The 20,090-nt window shown below is 40.9% G+C and overlaps 1 long non-coding RNA gene across 1 annotated transcript; it reads left to right on the top strand.

Moving 5' to 3' along the window:
* Nucleotides 1-11,389: 11,389 nt before the first annotated feature.
* Nucleotides 11,390-17,530, top strand: LOC119647576. Its single transcript, XR_005248902.1, has 3 exons — nt 11,390-11,531; nt 13,106-13,107; nt 17,484-17,530. It is a non-coding gene; the product is annotated as an uncharacterized LOC119647576 (long non-coding RNA).
* Nucleotides 17,531-20,090: the final 2,560 nt, after the last annotated feature.

Below are 20,090 nucleotides of genomic sequence, written 5' to 3'. Positions count from 1 at the left end.
TCGATTCAACTTTCAGACTATGCTGTAATATTTCATTGTGGATAATTTTCTGATAACTTGAGAAATTGTTTAAAACTGCCAAAAGAGATCACTGCACGAATGCGTTTGTTTTTCATGTTCTGAATATAAAGTTCCATCAGTGACTAAAGAAGAGTGCTCCTGTATAGGATTACCAACCTGAACCAACCAACTGAGAAAACTGTTAGATCGCAGGAGGAAGAACCAGATAATTAAAAATGGAAAACTTTAGCATGCTGGGTACGGTAGGTTAGAAATTATTTTCTTGCTCTCGTACTTACATTAACAACGTCTGCGGTACACCTAAAAACACTAAATTATGAATCGAAAATGATGGACGTGAAGGGTGATAGACTAGAATAAATCAAAATTAATATAGTAGATTTTAAAATTCAATCAGATTTATTTTTCTTTTCATAAGCTACACCGTTCGTTTCATGCTCGAGTTACCCAGAAGCTATTTCATTCGACAGATGATAACACACAACGATATTAATTAAACTATCGATTAACTCAAAAACAATATAATGTAGGCAATTTAATTGGGCAACTTGCACAAAGCTATGCAAATTAGTGTTTACTTATTTACCTCAGTTTAAATGGGTTTATATATGTATAACAGAGTACGACTCCAAAGGCACTACACCCCCATACGATAGTGTTTTCGGGCATTTATAATCCACTTCGGGTGTTAAAATACTTTTTTAAATATATTTAAAACTGCATCCTTTTTATTTTCACATAATTGGCTCGTGTTGTTGGCTCTAACCATTGTATGTAAAACAAGTCGAGAAACCGGAAGCTGGGCACTTCAGGTATGAATGGTTTTGTTTGCTTCTGCTGTGAGTATATTTGGGTGTAGAACTATCCCATTTGTACGTAGCCCGTTAAGAATATGCATTTAGCATGTCAGATTTAGTACTTCGGGTTGTAAATTTACACGGTAAAGACAATTTAAGCTACTGTAACTTTGTTACTAATAGTATGATTTTGATCAAACTTGGAGATAATATGCTCCACATTATATTTTATACTACTACCATTATATTTTATACTATAATTCTGAGATAAACTTTACTCAATTTCTCCAGAAATATGATAATATACTATTATTAACTTAATTTGAACAGGTATCGATATGGAGAGTATTTTGAGACCTGGGCACCATATAGAAGCAGCTTCATGATTTTTTCCAGATTTTTCGGTTGGGTAGTTTCTGAGAATGGCTCCATTAAAGAAATCATCAATTTGCACCACTCCCACTCCCCGCCTTTTTGATAAATCTCAAAACTAAGGCCGTCCTCGAAAAGTACTAATCGAGACCTTTCATTTGATATCCCACATGACTATATTTGGTGAAAAAAAATTTTACACTCCGCTTTTACATGTATGGGGGACCCCCCCCCCCCCCCCAACTCTCAACATAGGCGGATATCACTCACTGCCTGTCTGGGGGTCCACAGTTCCCACCTTCTCACCAAATTTCCTGTCAATCGGTATAGCGGTTTCTGAGAAAAGTGCCTGTGGCAGACAGACAGACAGACATCCTGTGAGGAGTGGCCAGATCTCCCATCAGGCGCGACCCCAGGACGATAAAGGACAAAGTACAGGCAAGGTCAATAAACGCCAAAAGTGAAGGACCGTGTAAAAGAGGTAACCCTGCAGGAACTTATAGGGAACAGAGTCCTGATCTGGAGGAATTACCCTTCACCCAGCTTGGGGCAAAAATAGTTGAGCTGTCCGAGTTTACCAAGGACAAGCACAACGTGCACCAAGCCATAAAGGGGCTATTAGAGTCCTCTATAATATACGCCGAACCCCGCTGTGCCAACACTATCGCAAGCGACCCAAGTGACGCCCAACCGTACCACGGCGAAATAAACGAGTACGTGAAAAAGAGGGGGATCCTTTAAATAATCAGCAAGCGCCTAAGAGAAAAAAAGGCGGACAGGACATTCTGAAAACCAACAGTAACAGCTCAGAAGGAGGAAAACGTACAGCGAATCTAGGAAACTCAACCAGCGTTGCGAAGCCCAAGACCAGCGAAGACGATGGATGAACTAAAGTTACCAACAAAAAAGCGAAACGAAAAGTAAAAGTGCGAACTCGTCCAGATGTAATTGTTTTCTCCAGTAAGGGCAATCTGTCCTACGCGGAGATACTCAAAAAGGTCAAAGCGGATCCCAGCCTAAAAGATTTGAGCGGAAATGTAAACAGAATCCGAAGAACCCAGATAGGGAATCTCATGTTCGAGCTGAAAAGATCCAGCGTGGGCAAAACTGATAACTTTCGCACTCAAGTGAAAAACTCACTTGGCGAGAATGCTGCAATGCGATATGTATACAATGTAAGGATCTCGATGAAGTAACATCGAAAGAAGAAATTTGTACTGTTCTGAAGGAGCAATTCAAGTTGAAAGAACTTACCGAGGAGTTTGTTGTGGGCTTACGAAAAGCCTATGGTGGTGCTCAAACGGCCACAATACGAGTACCAGCGGGGGCACCACAGATTTTGGTGGCTGCCGGAAGGGTTCGCATTGGATGGGTTGTTTGACGTTTAAGGGAACAAATTTCACTGAAGAGGTGCTTTAAATGCCTCATGTTTGGGCACTTTGCGAAGGCATGCACCAGCAGCATTGATCGATCCGATCGATGCAGAAGGTGTACAGAGGAAGGCCATAGAGTGCCAGAGAATGCAATAGGGACCCCAAATGCCTATTGTGCGAAGTAAGAGAGGGACAGGATAACCGGCATATTGCCGGAAGTGGTAAATGTCCGGAATTGAGGAAGGCGCTCACTGCAATGAGAAAACGAGGTTTATTCAAATAAACCTCAATCATTGCAGGGTCGCTCAGGATTTACTTGAGCAGATCACGTTCGAATCTGAGATGGAAATCGGCATCATAAGCGAACCGTATAGACACCGTCACGGTGGCATATGGGTCACAGATTCGACTGGCGGAGCTATGGGGGGCTTGCGGTCCACAGGCCATACAATGTACTGCGAGTCAGCCAGTGGGTTTGTGTGGACGAAAATAAGTGGTGTGTATGTATACAGCTGGTACGAGCCACCAAGTTTGACACTGTCTGAATTCGAGCAAATGCTTGATAATCTTGTTCTCGGCGCAAGGGGACGAAGTCCAAGGGTGATTGCTGGTGATTTCAATGCTTGGGCCCTAGAGTGGGGTAATAGGGAATTAAATGCCACGGGGCGCAGTTTATTAGAAGCTTTCGCGCAGATGGACATAGTTTTGGCTAACGAAGGTGCTGTAAACACCTTTCAGAAAGGAGGGTCAGGGTCGGTTGTACACCTGACCTTTGTCAGCCCTGCGCTGACGCGAGGTATATCCTGGTGCGTCAGTGAACGCTACACCCGCAGCGATCACCAGGCAATCTTCTTTGAGACGTGTGTCGAGCCACAGGCCAAAGAGCTATCATGCCCGAAACCGAGAAAGATTTCAGTCTGGTCAGCATCTTTGGATGAGCAGACCTTCATAGAGGTGTGGTTAGAACAGCCTGATAAAGCAGGCACATTTACGGAAAGAGCCGTCCATCTGGCTCAATACGTTGCCAAAGCGTGTGACGCGTCCATGCCTAGAAGGTGTTCATTCCCCAGTAGAAGACCAAACTACTGGTGGAATGATGAACTGACCGGTCTTCGATCAGCCTGCCACCGAGCCAGAAGAGCGGCTCAGAGGGCGGTAGGTAGAGTCGAACAGGGGTAAAAAGAGCGTGCCTATAAGGCAGCCCGCGAAAACCTCAAGCTCGCCATCCAGCGAAGCAAGAGGGAGTGCTTTAAGGAGCTCTGCTCAGAAGCGGACGTAAACCCGTGGGGGAATGCCTACAGAATCGTGATGGGACGATTCAGAGGCCGTTCATCTCCGCAGATCACGTGTCCCACTCTCTTGCTAAAAATCATCCAGGGGTTATTCCCCCAGCAAGAGGAGAGCACCGACACATTCCAACCACCTCTGAATGTGCCGGCAATTCCGCCAGTCACCAGAGACGAGCTGTTGGATATCTGCGGAGGAATAAGAGACAATAAAGCGCCGGGCCTGGACGGAGTACCGAATAAGGCTCTTAAGCTTGCCATGAAATCCAGACCGGACATGTTCGCTGAGTTGTTAGAAGCGTTCATGTCCGAGGGAATATTTCCAGCGGTATGGGAGCGGCAGAAGCTGGTACTTCTACCTAAGCCTGGTAAACCTCCAGGTGAACCATCGTCATACCGACCCATATGTCTTTTGGACACGGTGGAGAAAATGCTAGAGCGGGTAGTCTATAATAGATTATTCCCGGTTGTTGAGAGCCAAGGCGGCCTTTCAGATCGGCAGTATGGATTCCGTCAAGCCAGGTCAACCATTGATGCCATCACATTGGTTACTGGCCTGGCCGAAGATGCAATTCACGGAAAGGGTGGTGCCAGCAAATATTGCGTGGTAGTAACTCTGGATGTGAAAAATGCATTCAATTCGGCCAATTGGAATCTAATACGGAAATCTTTAGCGAAGGTTGGTATTCCCGACTATCTCGCTGCTATCATCGATAGTTATTTAACTGAAAGGAGGCTCTGGTATGACACCGATGACGAACCGCAAGAGTACGTTGTTTCCGCGGATGTCCCACAGGGCTCCGTATTGGGCCCACTACTGTGGAACATCATGTACAACGATGTATTTAATCTTCCCCTTCCGGGGGAAGCCACAGTGGTGGGTTACGCTGAAGACATAGCGCTGATTGTTGTCGAAAAGCACCTCGAAAATGCTGAGTTATACTCAAGCGAGGCAATCAGTGCTGTTAAAAGTTGGGTAAAGAGCTCTGGTCTGACACTTGTGGAGGAAAAAATGGAAGCGGTCCTCATCACTAAGCGCCGGAAGAGAAATTACGCCTGTATTAGAATCGGGGATCATATCATCACTTCCAAGCCGACCACCAAATACTTGGGGGTGGTGATAGACAGAAAGCTTAGCTATAGAGAACATGTGCGGTATGTTTGCGACAAATCATCAACTGCAAGTATGACCCTGGCAAGGATGATGCCGAACGTTGGAGGGCCACGGCATACCTCTAGGTTGCTTATAGCCAGGGTGGTGACCTCGATCATGCTCTATGCAACCGCAGCTTGGAGCGAGGCGTTATGGATGTCAGGGAATGCTACCAAACTGAGTTCAGTCTACAGGAGGACAGCTCAGAGGGGATGCTCTGCCTTCAGGACTGTCTCAGATGATGCAGCATTCGTTATCTCTGGAATGATGCCGATTGACATCTTGGCAGATGAGATGGCGAATATATACAAAGACCAAAAGGAAGAGATCCATAAATAGATGGCAAGAGCGGTAGGAACACTCGGGAAAGGTCAGTGGACTCACAGGCTCATTCCTGCCATCAAGTGGTGGTTGGAGAGACGACACAATGAGATTAATTATAATCTCACCCAGTTTCTCACGGGGCATGGAGCATATCTCCAATATCTTCATAGGTTTAAATTGGAGTCCTCACTCGATTGTCCAAATTGCGATGGAGTCCCAGAGGACCCGGAACATGTATTCTTCCATTGTCCGACATTTGTGGAAGAAAGGAGGAATCTAGAGGAGACTCTAGGAGAGGTGCTGGTACCAGAAAATCTGGTGCCGAAAATGCTAGCACATCAAGTGAATTGGGATGCGGTCAACTCCATGATCACATCTATCCAAAATAAACTGCGAAAGGCAGAGGAGAAGAGAAAAACGCGGTCACGTGCGCCGCGTATAGAAGAAATGGGATTAAGCTAGAGTGAGCTGACTCCGCCCCGTGGTGTAATACCTTATGGTGGTTCCGCGGGGCAGGGAGGGAGTCGGGGGTGGTTTTAGTGGGTAAAAATCCCACACGCTGGTGTGTTCAGACCAGTGTCTTTTTGAAGATTTCCACCTCCTCAGCAAAAAAAGAGACAGACAGACAGACATTGAACCGATTTTAATAAGGTTTTGTTTGTAAAACAAACCTTTTTAAGGTTTTGTTTGTAAAACAAAACCTTAAAAAGGCACGCTACCTTATTATAATGAATCTAATACTTACAAACTTTGCTTTGGAGCAAGCTACTTCCATCAACCCAGCAAGGATACTTCAAAAGCCATTTCCAATATTACTGCATAAAAATGCCAGCCAGAATGGAAAGGAAATAACTTTAATCCCGGGAATTAGGCAGTTTAGGTCGATCTGGTCGCTCCAGGTATCCTAAGTAATAACTAACCTTTTGATTGGTTGAAATATGATTTCAGACTTGACATTGTAATAAACAAGCCGGGATACCGACAGCCAGGCCCTTCGAGTATGAAGATTTTCTGTTCTTATATGAGAGACTCTCTATGAACGATTTTCCATTCGTACATAGCGAAAAATTCAAACGATTCCTTCGTTAATTTCTAAACTCCAGATATATACACATATGTACTTGCATATCAAAAACATAAATTTTGTGATCATCCTAAATAAACAAAAGTTGCCCATTATTGCATACTGATGCATATATATGTACACATCCAAATTGATGAAAACCATCGTTACGCATTTCCACCTTATTCCGTGAACAAAAGCATCCATATATGTACCCAAAGTAAAACCACTGGTACTAATGTACACATATATCTTTCCTATTGGGCACTGCCCGCAAATTTGGCACATGCATATACACACCCGTCTGTCTCGAGTAATTCATACTGATATACAAATAACTAAAAACAGTTCGAAGAGGAAAACTAAAATTTCCTCACGGACTCCGCCCTTCATATAAATGACTTCATGTCCTCCAATACGCCTCAGTCAACAAAGGACCTGGAGATGAAGCATCAACAAATGATCTTCACGACCACCTGAAGAACGTTATCATGGATACGGCCACAAACATACTTGGCCCCAGCCGCAAAAAGAGTCGGAATGGCTGGTTTGACGATGAATGTAAGCTAGCAACGGAACGGAAGAAAGAAAGAAGAACGCGGGCACGCGCAGAGACTTATTACGAACTCCGTCGAGCGGAGAAGCGACTTCATAGACGGAAAAAGGAAGCCTGGGAGAACCAACAAGTCTGTGAACTCGAAAAGTACAGGGAGCAACAGCACCAGGTACAGTATGCGGAAGTTTTACCAACAAGTCAGCAGGATGAAGCCTTATACACCTCGATGCTCATCCTGCCGAGACAAAGAGGGAAATCTGATTTCCGACAGAATGGGCATATTAGAGCGATGGGTTGAGTACTTTGATGAGCTACTGAACAACCAGAACATCGGCGAGTTGGAGGTCCCGCCAACTGAAGACGACGGACAAATTCTACCACCACCAAGTTTAGGAGAAACAGTCCGTGCAATCCATTGGCTAAAAAATCATAAGTCGCCAGGAGCCAATGGAATTACAGCCGAATTGGTTAAATATGGAGGAACCAGTTACACCAAGTGGTTCACCAACTTGTGCTCAAGGTATGGGACAGCAAATCAATGCCTGACGATTGGCAACGAGGTATTATCTGTCTCATACATAAAAAGAGAGATATCACACAGTGCAGCAATTACAGAGGTATCATCCTTAAGATATTCTCCTCTATCTTGCTAGGCCGGATAGCCCCATACGCCCAGAACATCATTGGTCCATACCAAAGAGGTTTCACTCCAGGCAAATCAGCAACAGATCAGATTTTCTCTATGTGGCAAGCGATGGAAAAACTGTTGGAATATGGACAACAGTTGCACAATCTGTTCATCGACTTTAAAGCCGCCTATGATAGCATAGCCAGGGTAAAACTGTACACGTCATGAGAGAATTCGGTATCCCGACGAAATTAATAAGACTGACTAGGCTGACCCTGACCAATGTGCGAGGCCAGATAAAAGCAGCAGGATCACTCTCAAGACCATTCGATATCAACAACGGTCTACGACAAAGTAATGCGCTATCATGCGTCCTCTTCAACCTGGCCCTCGAGAAAGTGATCCGTGATGCCGAGGTAAATGCAAGAGGTACGATCCTCTTCAAGTCCACCCAACTACTGGCCTATGCTGACGATATCGAAATCATGGGAAGAACCACCCGAGATGTACAAACTGCCTTCATCCTGATCGAGCAGGCAGCGCGAGATCTTGGACTGCACATCAATGAAGGCAAGACAAAATATATGGTAGCAACATCAGCACCGAAGACGAACCTACCAATAACATCAAACCGCACTGGTCAAACACGAAGAATAAGGATAGGAGAATACAACTTTTAGACCGTTGATAATTTCTCCTATCTAGGGTCAAAACTCACAACCGGTAACGGCTACGATGACGAAATCCGGGCATGGTTGTTGTCAGCCAACAGAGCCTATTTCAGCTTATAAAAGCTGTTCCGTTGGAAACGTCTCACCGTAGGGTCAAAGCTTTTACTGTACAAGACTATGATCTTGCCAGTCCTCATGTATTCCTTCGAAGCTTGAGTTCTGAGCAAGAAATATTGCGAACTCTTGGCCGCGTTCAAGAGAAGAATCCTCCGAAGAATTTTTGGCCCCCTACACGAAGGATGGACGATTCCGTAGCCTATTCAATGACGAAATCTATGAGCGATAATATGACCGTGCGGGTATGGATAAAATCCAGCTCAATAGGTTACGGTGGGCGGGTCACTTAATCCGTATGGATGAGTATGATCCCACCCGGAAAGTCTGTAAGGGCAATATCTATGGTAGAAAGAGAAGTCGAGGTAGACCCTGCCTAAGATGGAGCGAAGGCGTAGGCCAGGACGCCAGACAGCTTTTAGGGATATCGAATTGGTGGACCTCGGCGCAAAACTGGGATGTCTGGAGTTCCTTACTAAGGCAGGCCTAGACCGGATACCGGTTGTTGCGCCGTTGACGATGATGATGAATACGCCTCAGAGTGAAATGAATTTACATGAAATGCTGAACTTTGAGCTTCTATTACTTTGTTCGTAGCAGTTGGGTTCTATTCAAACTTGCCAACGCTTTGATTTATATTATCCCTTTTATACATGTCACTTACTACTTCTAGTGTAAAATTAAAGGAGGGTTGTCGGGCAAGTTTCTAAAATATATTAGTAATATGCTATTGTTAACATTATTTGAGCAGATATTAGAATGGAATGTGTTTTGAAGCCTAGATTGCGTATAGATGCATCATTGTAATTTTTTTCAAATTTTTCGGCCGGATAGGTACTGAGAACGAGACCTGTTTCACTTTTTTGGGGCCACAATTTGAGCCCTCAATCCGCTACGTTTCACCAAGTACCAGAGATAAGATCAATTTCGAAAAGTACTAATTCAACCCTTTCATTTGATACCTCACATGGTGGTATTCTCTAAAAAAAAAAATCTGCTTGTTTCACACAAAACCTAAAACAAGTCGGGAAACAGGAAGCTGGACGTTTAAAATATGAAAGTTTTTGTGTATTCCTTTTATAGAGATATTTAAATGTGCATTTGTTCCATTAGGAGGTAGCATGTAATGTATACACATATGCGAGAATATCCACTTTCATAACTTTGTTAATAATAGCTCGATTTCCGCGAAACTTGGTAAAATTTTCCCTCATATTATAGCGTACATTTCCGAAATTTCATCGTACTAGGATGAACTTAAGGGGGGTTCAACAGCCTATAACTGAAAATACAGTAATGTACTATTATTAACATTATTTGAACAGATATCGCTATGGAAGGTATTTCGGAGCTTAGGCACCATGTAGTGGCAGCTTCTTTATTTTTTTTGAGATTTTCGGTTGGATAGTTTCTGTGAACAGGCCTGTTCAAGAAATGATCACTTTCGCTCGCACTCCTCACCTTCCCAACGAATATCAAAATTAAAACCGCCTTCGGAAAATATTAATGGAGAACTTTATTTATTACCCCACATAACTATATTTGGTGAAAAAGAATATACACCTTTCTTTTGCATGTATAGGGACCCCCCTTAAATTCGACGTAAACGAATGTAATTCACTGTATGGGCGAGCGTTCACAATTCCCACCTTTCCACCAAATTTGGTGTCATCCGCTACAACCCTCTCCGAGCAAAATGCGTGTGACAGACAAACAAACAGACAGTAAACCGATTTTAATAGTTGTATTTAACACGGTATATGCGGCATAAAAAACTCAAGATGAACTACATAAGGAGTAGAGTATTGAATGTTTCCAGGCTTGAAAAAAAAACTGAACACTATTTATGTATGTATGTAGCCTCCTCGTTTCCTCAGGTCAATCAATCACTTGCGGTTGCATTCGAACTCATATTTTCTCGACAAGTAAGCAATTGATAATTGAAAATCAATTATTGACAACACACATGAATATGATTCGTAAGAAATTTCGTATTATTTAAGTAATACTCTTTCTGGATGGCTCAAGTGGTTAGAACGCTAGGTTGTCGTTGCGGAAGGTCGCGGTTCAAATCTCACTGGTTATCGTGACTGGATGTCGGATACCAGTCGACCCAGCTGTGAATTGGTACCTTAGTCAAATCAAGGTAATAAACGCTGTCGAGCCCAATACTAACCACATTGCCTCCTAGAGTGTCCTGTATTGTACCGTTATGGTCTTGAATAAAGCGCTCTAACACACTTCAAGGCCCTGATCCAATATGGATTATTGCGCCAACGATTATTAATATTGCTAAATGCATTTTAGGGTTTAGGGGAAGGGTACCAATTATTAACTTTTATTAAAATACAGCAAATCGATGGTTAATGTTTTTATGGGAAAGCTAATGTACTTAAATGTCAGAAAACAATAGAGCTCGGCATATTACTAAAAACATTGATTGGCCAGATTGTCCTTGGATGGGGGGAATGATATAATACACATGTTGCAAAGTCGCGGACATTCGAGTATTTCTTTTCTATGAGTGGGCTTCCATTTAACTTATTATAACTACCTTAAATTGTGCACTTAGGATGGGATGTTGTTAACAAGATTTTATCACGGTAAAATGGAAGTTCATTTTTTTTTCTAAAAACACAACGAAGTATTCATGTTCTAGAATGAAGTACTAGCTGAGATTCAACGTTTATCACTAGCTATCGTAGGTTTTGAGCTATTATGATTTGCCTCTAGCACCTAAAGGGTTAGGAGATTGGAACAAATTACCGAATATTTTTTGCTTAGAATTGCGTGAGAAATTGCTTGGCATACAGTTTGTTTGGTAATTTTGAAACATCCTGTCTACGTGAAGGATATAGATTCGAATTGTCAACGTACTTTCGATAATATTTGTCCTGTATTTATAGGTCTTCGCTGGATATCTGTGCAAAAATTCAATCGTGCAAGTGTCAGTTTTTTTGGCGAAAACTTGGCAGTTTTGATAGCCCGTCCGCGGAAAACGTCATCTAACATATATAAAACAGTGAATAGGGTGCTGGACATTAGATGTACCATGTGAATGTATTCATAACAGAAACAAAGATGGTGATCACCAACGTTCGGATCCTTTTTGGAGCAATTGAACCCAGCGTACGTGTTTTTCTCGTAGCAGGTCTTGTTGTAGAGCATACCAGGTGAGCTCGTATGGTATACGGACAAACGACTTCTCTAAATCCAGATATGTAATGCGAAGGGGGCGATGCTTCTCACGGGGTTTCTCCATTAGTAACCGGGCAGCGTGTATAGCATAGTAGTTCCTAAGATCTTGAAAAGCCCCGCTTGATCTACGATTATTTAAACGATGTCGCAAATGCGGTTGTCAAGAATGCGTTCAAAAATCTTCAGGGACAGAAACTGAAGTGAGCAGTAAATTGAATATTCTGCTGGACTACCATTCTTTTTCCATATCGGAAGTATGGTACTTTCTTGTCTGTCAGATGGCCGATAACCCGATTGAAGAATCACTGAGCCGCGGTTTTGGGTACGAGCTCTCCGCTTTCCACAACTTAGATGCTACGTAGTCAGGTCCTGTTGCTGTCCCCGACTTTATCCATTTTATTGTTTCCTCGACTTTAGTTGCGCTGACAGGTGGAATTGCTCCAAATGTCGGTAGTGTTTGTGAAAGTAGAGGACGCACAAATTGTTTCGTTAAAATATGCTCGGCATTCATTCGTCGCGGTTTATCAGTCCGTAAGCAAAGTACCGTTCTTGTTATTGAGTCCAGTTTTTCGTAAAGATTTTTGTAATGGACCACTTAAGTAAAAGCAATGGCTTTCCTTGCTTCCCGATTGTCATTCTTGTAAATTTGCCAAATGCTCTGATACATTTCAAGGGCTTACTATTAATAGATTTAGGATCTTTTGGATGTGCGTAAAAGGAGACAAATCGGCTTCAAAATGAATCACCATCTAATGGTCACTTATCTTTACTTGCGTGTTTCGTTTTTATCTCTTGCAGGGATAGAGAGTTGCAACCCCTAAGTTTATTATGGACCGCTCCTATGATCCAATTGTCGCTTAGCAGTGGGCTATATTACTGCACCATAGAAAAATCTCTTTGCCCAGATGTTGTATCCAGGGATAATTGCCAAATTTCTAAAGAGGGGCACAGTGTAAGTTTTATAGAACACATTAAGGCTTGTCCGAAGGTTTCATCGGCAGACATCAGCACCCTGCGGATCACTTGGGAACAGTGAACGGAGTTTCGATCTTCACTTCACCTGTTCTTCATCGCTCAGCTTTCTTAAAGCTTTCGGCAGCGTGAACAGAGATTTTATCTCGAGTGGTCTTCGCAGCAGAGACGTTCTGGAGAAACCAATAATTATTATCAGAAGGACATATGGAATCTGCGATAATGAGCAGAACGTCGATCATTTTGCATATCTAGGTAGGGAGGTTTGGACCGTGGCGTTGAATTGGACGGCGGTATCGAACTGGATGTCGATCGACGCCTTAACAGCGCTCGATTTGCTTTCAGTGCCTTATCTAAAATCTGGAAATGCAATTATCTCAACACCAAGAGCATGTTGAGACTGTCCTATGATAATGTTCTTTCTGTGTTGCTGTGTGTGAATAATACATGGAAAGTGAACACCACTGCTAATTATTTGAGACGTTTTATCGGAATACGCTGGCTTCATACTATTTCGAATGATGAATTTCATCGGCACACAGGCCATTCACCCGTGGATACAACGATTACAAGTTAGAAGTAGCAGTGAATAGGTCACACATTAAGGAAGGCCGATAAATTCATTTCTGGCTACACCATGTAGTGAAACATCCTCTGCGAAGATGGTCGACGAGTGGGTCGCTCCAAAAGCACTTGGCACAGAAAAGTAAATTAAAAAAAATTAAAAAAATAAATAGAAAATTCAGAAAAAATTTCGACTTTACAAAATTTTTATTTTCAGCAATTATCCATATTCCTATGATTGCCTGTCGCCTTCTTCATTACTTATGTTGAAAATAAATAAATAAAATGCTTGTAATAACTGCGAGTGTGCTGTGGAGTCAAAGGTCAATTTTAATTAACATAGGGCAGATGTTTCGTGTGTGGTAGACAGTCTTCCTCACAGCTACTATATCGATTATAAAAGGCTCTTTAGAGTTTCTGGAGGCTTTTGTGCAATCCGTTTCCTCTTCACCAAATTTATGAACATCGAAATGTTTTACGATTTTCCGGCAGAGAGCTGAAATAACTTTTTGGGGATGGGATACACATCGGTGAAAATAGTAGAACTAAGTTCAAGTTTGCAATCATTTGATTAAGCTGCGAACTCTTGGCCACGTTCAAGAGAAGAATCCTCCGAAGAATTTTTGGTCCCATACATGAAGATGGACGTTTCCGTAGCAGGATACCGGTTGTTGCGCCGTTGATGATGATGATGAATGAATCATTTGATTAAAATTAGTTGTTAATATCCGATAGATTAGAACTTACCGGAAGTTCCCGTTTCATCACCTCGATAATTTTTCTTATTGGCATATCTCTGGAAAGGTGGTAGTTTCTAACGGCTTCCACAACACATCTATGTGTTTTCGGTGAATGATTTCTCAGATCATATTTCTCAACTTTTCGTATCTTTTGTTCAGTTGACATAAACAGACCGGTAAAGGCTTCTTACTCCATGGAGGAGACCGGCTGCCTTAAAGATGAGTGGGTTTTAGGGGGTGAAGCTGTCCACATGGAGGACATAGAATCCCATCAAGTTGAGGGCACGAAAGATGATGAAAAAGGCAGCAGTGGAGATGGCGTAGGGAAGGGTGTTATGTAAGTTGGTAGCGGGAGCGACAAATGCAGCAATGATGGCCCCGAAAAATTAGATGAGTTTTTACTTTACGTATCGAAAAAATTAAAAAACAAAAAGGAAGTAAAAACGAAGATTGAAAACACAAAGCTAAAAACTGCTACTGAATTCTTGAATGTAAAGACTGACAAGAATAATTTAAGTAAGACTTAAAACTGATAAAATGGTTTAACCGCCAACAAATAAAGAAAAGGGGAGAGGATGGCACCCATTAATCTTTATGATTAGGGTGGCAGAGATTTAACCGCTTTACTTTACGGGCCTCTGGCATTTTATTGTAAATAAGTCGGAATACCTCCTAAAGACCAAATGGTGCCACTCATTGTATGTAAATGGATTCACTGATGATATGTTCATACTAAATTTCGTGACAGAAGTGTTACCCGTTTCCGAATAAATCAGGTGTGACAAACAGATAGGCACACGGATAGACAAATATTGAATTGTTTTACACAGAACCATGAAAAGGCGAGGTTCTCTAGCGAGTAAAGGGTCCTCACTTACCCTATACCCCAAAGGAAGTCAAGGTGCAAACATTCCTTCTGAAACAAGTTTTAGAACAAAGAGATCTGTTTTGGGGAAAAGAATTCTCCCGCACTCCCTCGTGCAGATCAGCCCGGAGAGCCGAAGAACTTAATTACCAGGCAGTTCGTTTTAAGCGGCTGCTACCGCAGTACTCAGATCACAAGGCAGCAGGCATCCAGATTGGCCTAAAAGGCGACGGTGGCAGCGGTGTTGAACAGTGGCGGGATGAACACCATCCGCAATGAAAGACTAACAAATCTTGATGGGGGACGATAGCACAATTGTGTCAGGTGACAAGAACTTGGGCAACGAGGAGATACTTCAATATCTTCTTAAGCTGGAGAAATTGACAAAATTTCATAAGTCCTAAGAATAATATGGATTGGAAACTGCAGCCATTAAAATCCTGAAAAAAGTCAAAAGTTTTCAGCTCACACACGTCGGCAAAATCGATCGGAGATACGTGAAAAATCATCATCACGTAATGGTTGAGTTGAAATCGTTTTGCGTAGAAGCATATCCGTAAATATTACATAAATGTAGTGAACTCCTAGTGGCGGTAGAAGTTAAAGGGTATTTCACCAAGCGATCCAAATACCATGTGCTGAGAATGCTCAAATATAGACACTAGTAGTGTAACTACAGATGAAAGAGGAACCTTGAACTTATACAAGAGTAGTTTCCAGGAGAATGGAAGAGAGCCTGAGTGATCCCGGTCTTAAAGAGTGGGAAGGATTCCTTAAGTCCTAAGGCTACCGCCCAGTTTGCTGCTAACATAAGCAAGGTGTTTGAGGTATTGAGCTATTGAAAACCTCGAAAGTGCATATACATGACATTACATGAAATAAATGAGTGCGTAGCTACTTTGCCATATAAACATGGAAAAGGCCGTTGATAGCGTCTGGTTGGATAGCAACATGCTGTATGACAAATATTTTGTCATCACAGATGGAAATCTCATTACTAAGGCAGAATTTCGTGTTGTGAATGAATTGCAACAAGATACAGTGACTGCGCGTACACTTTTTGCGGTATTTGCGTGCAAAATGCTCAACTTGTTCGAGATAAATTTTCGAAAAAGCCGTTAGTTTTCTTCGCTGACAGTCTGATATCCTAAACACAAAAAGGTAACTGAGGATCAAGTTAGTAAAGATATTCAATGGCATTAAGTTCTTTACGAACAACTGGCGGATGAAAATCAACGTGCATAAGTGTGAAACAATTCTGCTTCGAAATCCATTGGTGTTCGCCAGTGGGAACTTGAAAATCAATTGGAGAGAATTCCACCTTGTTGAAACGACTTGGGTCTGCGTCTTGGCAACCGTCTCCAATTTAACGACCTTACTCTGGTTAGACCAGTACTCTCTTACAGGTGTATTTAGTTTAACTAGAGTACTAGCCAGATGTACAAAATAAGTGTCTTTGAAAGAAAATGTCCGCTTGCCCACGCGATGCTCAACAAATTATGAACATTACGTAACTAATGAGATGATGTATGCAGCTGTTGCTGTGCTAGTTAGTTATCATTAGATTGATTCGGAATTATATTGTCCTATCCGCTTCGGTTTGGCTGGAAAGAAAAGAAAAAATTCCTAGAAATTGACTTGGGACTCGGCTGGAGGATTCGACTGGAGGTACTCCAGAACGCAGTTGATGTTAAATGAGATGAAGGAGAAAAATCCTGATACCATTGGCTACGGGACGCGGATTAGTGGTGGACGTACTCAGTTCAGTCATTTATCTTTTGATGGGACAATGTGAATAATGTTGATATTTTTACGAAAATCGCTTTGGGAATTTATATGTAACGTCAATGTGAATCGTAGTTATGACAATTAGCCAAGACAAGAATTCTTTCCGCGTAATATAAAAGGGCCGGAAATCCGCCCACAAAGTCAGTCAAGTTTCAGAAGTAGATCTAGGCGCGTCAGTTATAAATACGCCCGGAATGTACTAGTTAAAGGAAGTGTTCTATAATTAATTGTGCAATACGTTTGTAGTATTTAGTGTTTAATAAACGATTGCACTAAAGTTATAGAACGGGTTTTTAGTTTATCGCTACGCAATCCAGTGATACGAGCCTACACAAAGCAAGTAACGAATTAGTGACGAGTACGAATAGCTAAGAACGTAACAATTGGTAACAGCAGTAGAATTACGTAAAAGCAAGTTCATAACAATATTGCAGGGGCTTTGCTTTCACCAGTTGTTAGATATTAATTAGTTATTCTCTTCTACTTTTGTATTAATTTTGCTGTTTTTTTATTGTTCACATTATTAGCTTTATGACAAGAATAGATAGAGTGTATTCTTTTGTATTAGCCTTAAGGAAGGAAACCACATTTGAAGATCTGTTTTCGCGTACTTTTTTAGGATTTTTTAGTGAGAAGAATTAATTGGAATTGGAATTGGAATTAATTTCAACATTATATTAGTCCGATGAAGGTCGTAACTAGAATCCTCCAACTGCAGGACGTGTAGCAACGCCAACTTTGATTTGAAACCAAAAAGATTTCAACTTAAAGTATTAACTTATTTTCTATGAATATATATTCGAACGCCAGTAAAAGTAGGCAAGATTATAAATTTTGCAGGTGTTCAGAAAAAATATTTCAATTTGCATCATTATTTCATCATTAATTATGCAAGAAATGCATCCGTAAAATTATGATATTATCTCATATTATCTCTGTTAATTTTATAAAGAATTATCCCTTCAAATTTCGTAATGATCGGTTTATTGCTTTATGAGTTGGAATTCCCGAAAATGTGAGAAAAATAATTTTGAGACAAAGGCGCTTCAAATATAAAAATTGTCTGAAAACTGGCCCTTCAGATATGAAAATATCTCTCACTCTCAACTACAAACAAAATACAATTCCAACAAATGCAAAGGCACTCGTAGAAGGGACTGACGACAAGTAATTATAAATAGGCTATTTACTAACCATTGCAATATTATGTAAGGACGTGAGACTACCCCTTGGGCGCCTGAACCTGCACCCGATTCCATCTAAAGGAATACGAATTTCATCCGTTAGTTGACTAGTTTTGTTGAATTAAACTCAAAGCGTAGTCCATCATTTTTTTTACCCATGGCTCGGGCGAGTGCAATGCTGACCACATTGCCTCCTACAGGGTATTGTAATCCTGTAGTGTCCCGTTACGGTCTTGAATAAAGTGCCCTAACACAATTCAAAGCCCTGATCCGTTTGGATTGTCGCGCCAATGATTATTATTATTTTGGACTGATGTATAATGTGTTGAATAAATGCATGGTTTTTTTCACCTTCATTATAGTCGAGCCGACGTGTGCATGACAAAAGTGATATAGTCAGTATGTTGCGCAAACACTGGGCACACACGATATATGCATTGTTGCATTTGTGCAACATTGGGCATTTACAACAATTGCAAGTAAAACTTGAATATTCAAATGAAAAAACTTATCTATATTGATAGATCCTCTTGATAAGGAAGGAATAACTGAGGAGAATTCAGAACCAGGAGAAGACGTTCAGATTCACTATCTACCAGGAAGGGCAGGAAAGCAAATAACATCAGTTGCGAACACTACAAATACAAACACAAAGAAAACTAATCAAGAAAAATAAGGCAAAATAGACATTGGTGTTCTAATGATTTAGAAAAAACAGACCTTCAGTGCTCCCCGTATTACGGCCGTCATCCGTATAAAGCATGCATTGCCGCAACACCTTTGGGATGTGTATTTTTAACAGACAGCAAAAACTCCTTCAAAAGTGAATATACATTAGGGGGTGAGGGTAATATTGTCTTTCCTAGACGGACTTGAAAAGGAGTATCCAGATACAACATTATCCTTATATTTTGATAACTATTCCACGTCTTCGAAGCTGCTGGACGAAATTGCTTATTCTTGTGGTAAGGTTAAATGGTGTTCTTTCAATTGCCTCTATGCCGTCATTGAGCCAAAGAAAAAAGTTGAAAGGTGCTCAACTGCCATGAAAAGAAAAGTTACAATTGAACGATCAAATTAACTTCACATTATTATATAATAAAATCAAGGATGGAGTCGACCGGCTAGATGAAAATATTGCCCTTTATGAAATATCAACTCAGGGAAAGAAATGTTATTTTCCTATAATTTGCTACCTTATAAATGTATGTGCCGAAAACGCTTGGCTCTTTGCAAGGAAAAGCGGTTACAAGGAAGATTTCCTAACGTTCACCGTCCAACATTGGCTCAAGAATTATGGAAGTGTCGCAAAAGAACGGCGAAGGAAGTCCGCATGTTCTGACCTTGGCGTCAAGTACAATAAAATCGACCATGATATCATTGAAAGCCAGCGAAAACAGAGAAGGAGGTGCCGAGACAGACAATTTATATTTGTGTTATGTGCGTGGTGCCATTACACCAAAAAATGCAATTGCGTATTACGTAAAATAACTTTACTCAGTCCTTTTTTTAAAAAAGAATTACATCTTTTTGTTTTGTTATTCCAACAATCTGTACCGATTTATTCCGAATATTTGATGTCATTAAAGTAAAGCAAACCATACTAAGGCGGTTGTTTTTCACCAGATCATCAAGTCTGGTAATCCCAGTGTTACCTACACTCAACATTACATTTTTGTCCATAAACTACAAACTATAGATAAGTCATGTGCAAAATGTTTATTTGTACCGTAATCTAATTAACATATAAGTATGGACGTAAATGGTTTAAGTACTTAGTTCTAATATATGCTGGTTGTAATCAAATTAGCTATAAGTTAAAAACTATTTTTTTAATATGTAAAGGGTAGAATTGGGTTAGGATACTTCCTTTTTATTTTTTATTTTGTTTTTTTACCATTTCCCCGTAACTTTTATATTATTTTTCAATCTAGAATATTTTTGGTTATACATTTTAATTATAGTTAGTTATTTGTTAGAAAAAAAAACTATAAGAGTCCATAGAGGCTATAATGTTCAATTCTGTCAGTTCTGTCAGATTATAAGATTGTTTTTCGTTCATTTTTATGTTGTCAATCAAATGATTTGAAAAATCAAAACTAAACTGCGATGGAAACAACCGGAAACGATAGTCTTCAAGGTAGGATTGGAAACCAATAAAGCTTAGCCTGAACGAAATTGAGGGTCCCACATTAGGCGCCATTATATATATAAGCTGCGTTCATAATTCACATCGGAATGAAATGGTGCTAAAAAATGGTCACGCAAAGAATTTTTCTCTCGTTAGTTATTACTAACGGCAACGAAAATGGCACGAGAATTGTTATACTAAAAGTTTCAAATTTCCAATTCTTCATGAATTTTCATTAGCGCCAGAGTTACATTTCAATTTTAACTCTGGTGTTTTTCACTGATCAACAG

Source organism: Hermetia illucens, chromosome 2 (genome assembly GCF_905115235.1).
Source record: "Hermetia illucens chromosome 2, iHerIll2.2.curated.20191125, whole genome shotgun sequence".
In the NCBI taxonomy this organism is placed as follows: domain Eukaryota; kingdom Metazoa; phylum Arthropoda; class Insecta; order Diptera; family Stratiomyidae; genus Hermetia; species Hermetia illucens.
This window is presented reverse-complemented; position numbering and strand designations above follow the sequence as displayed.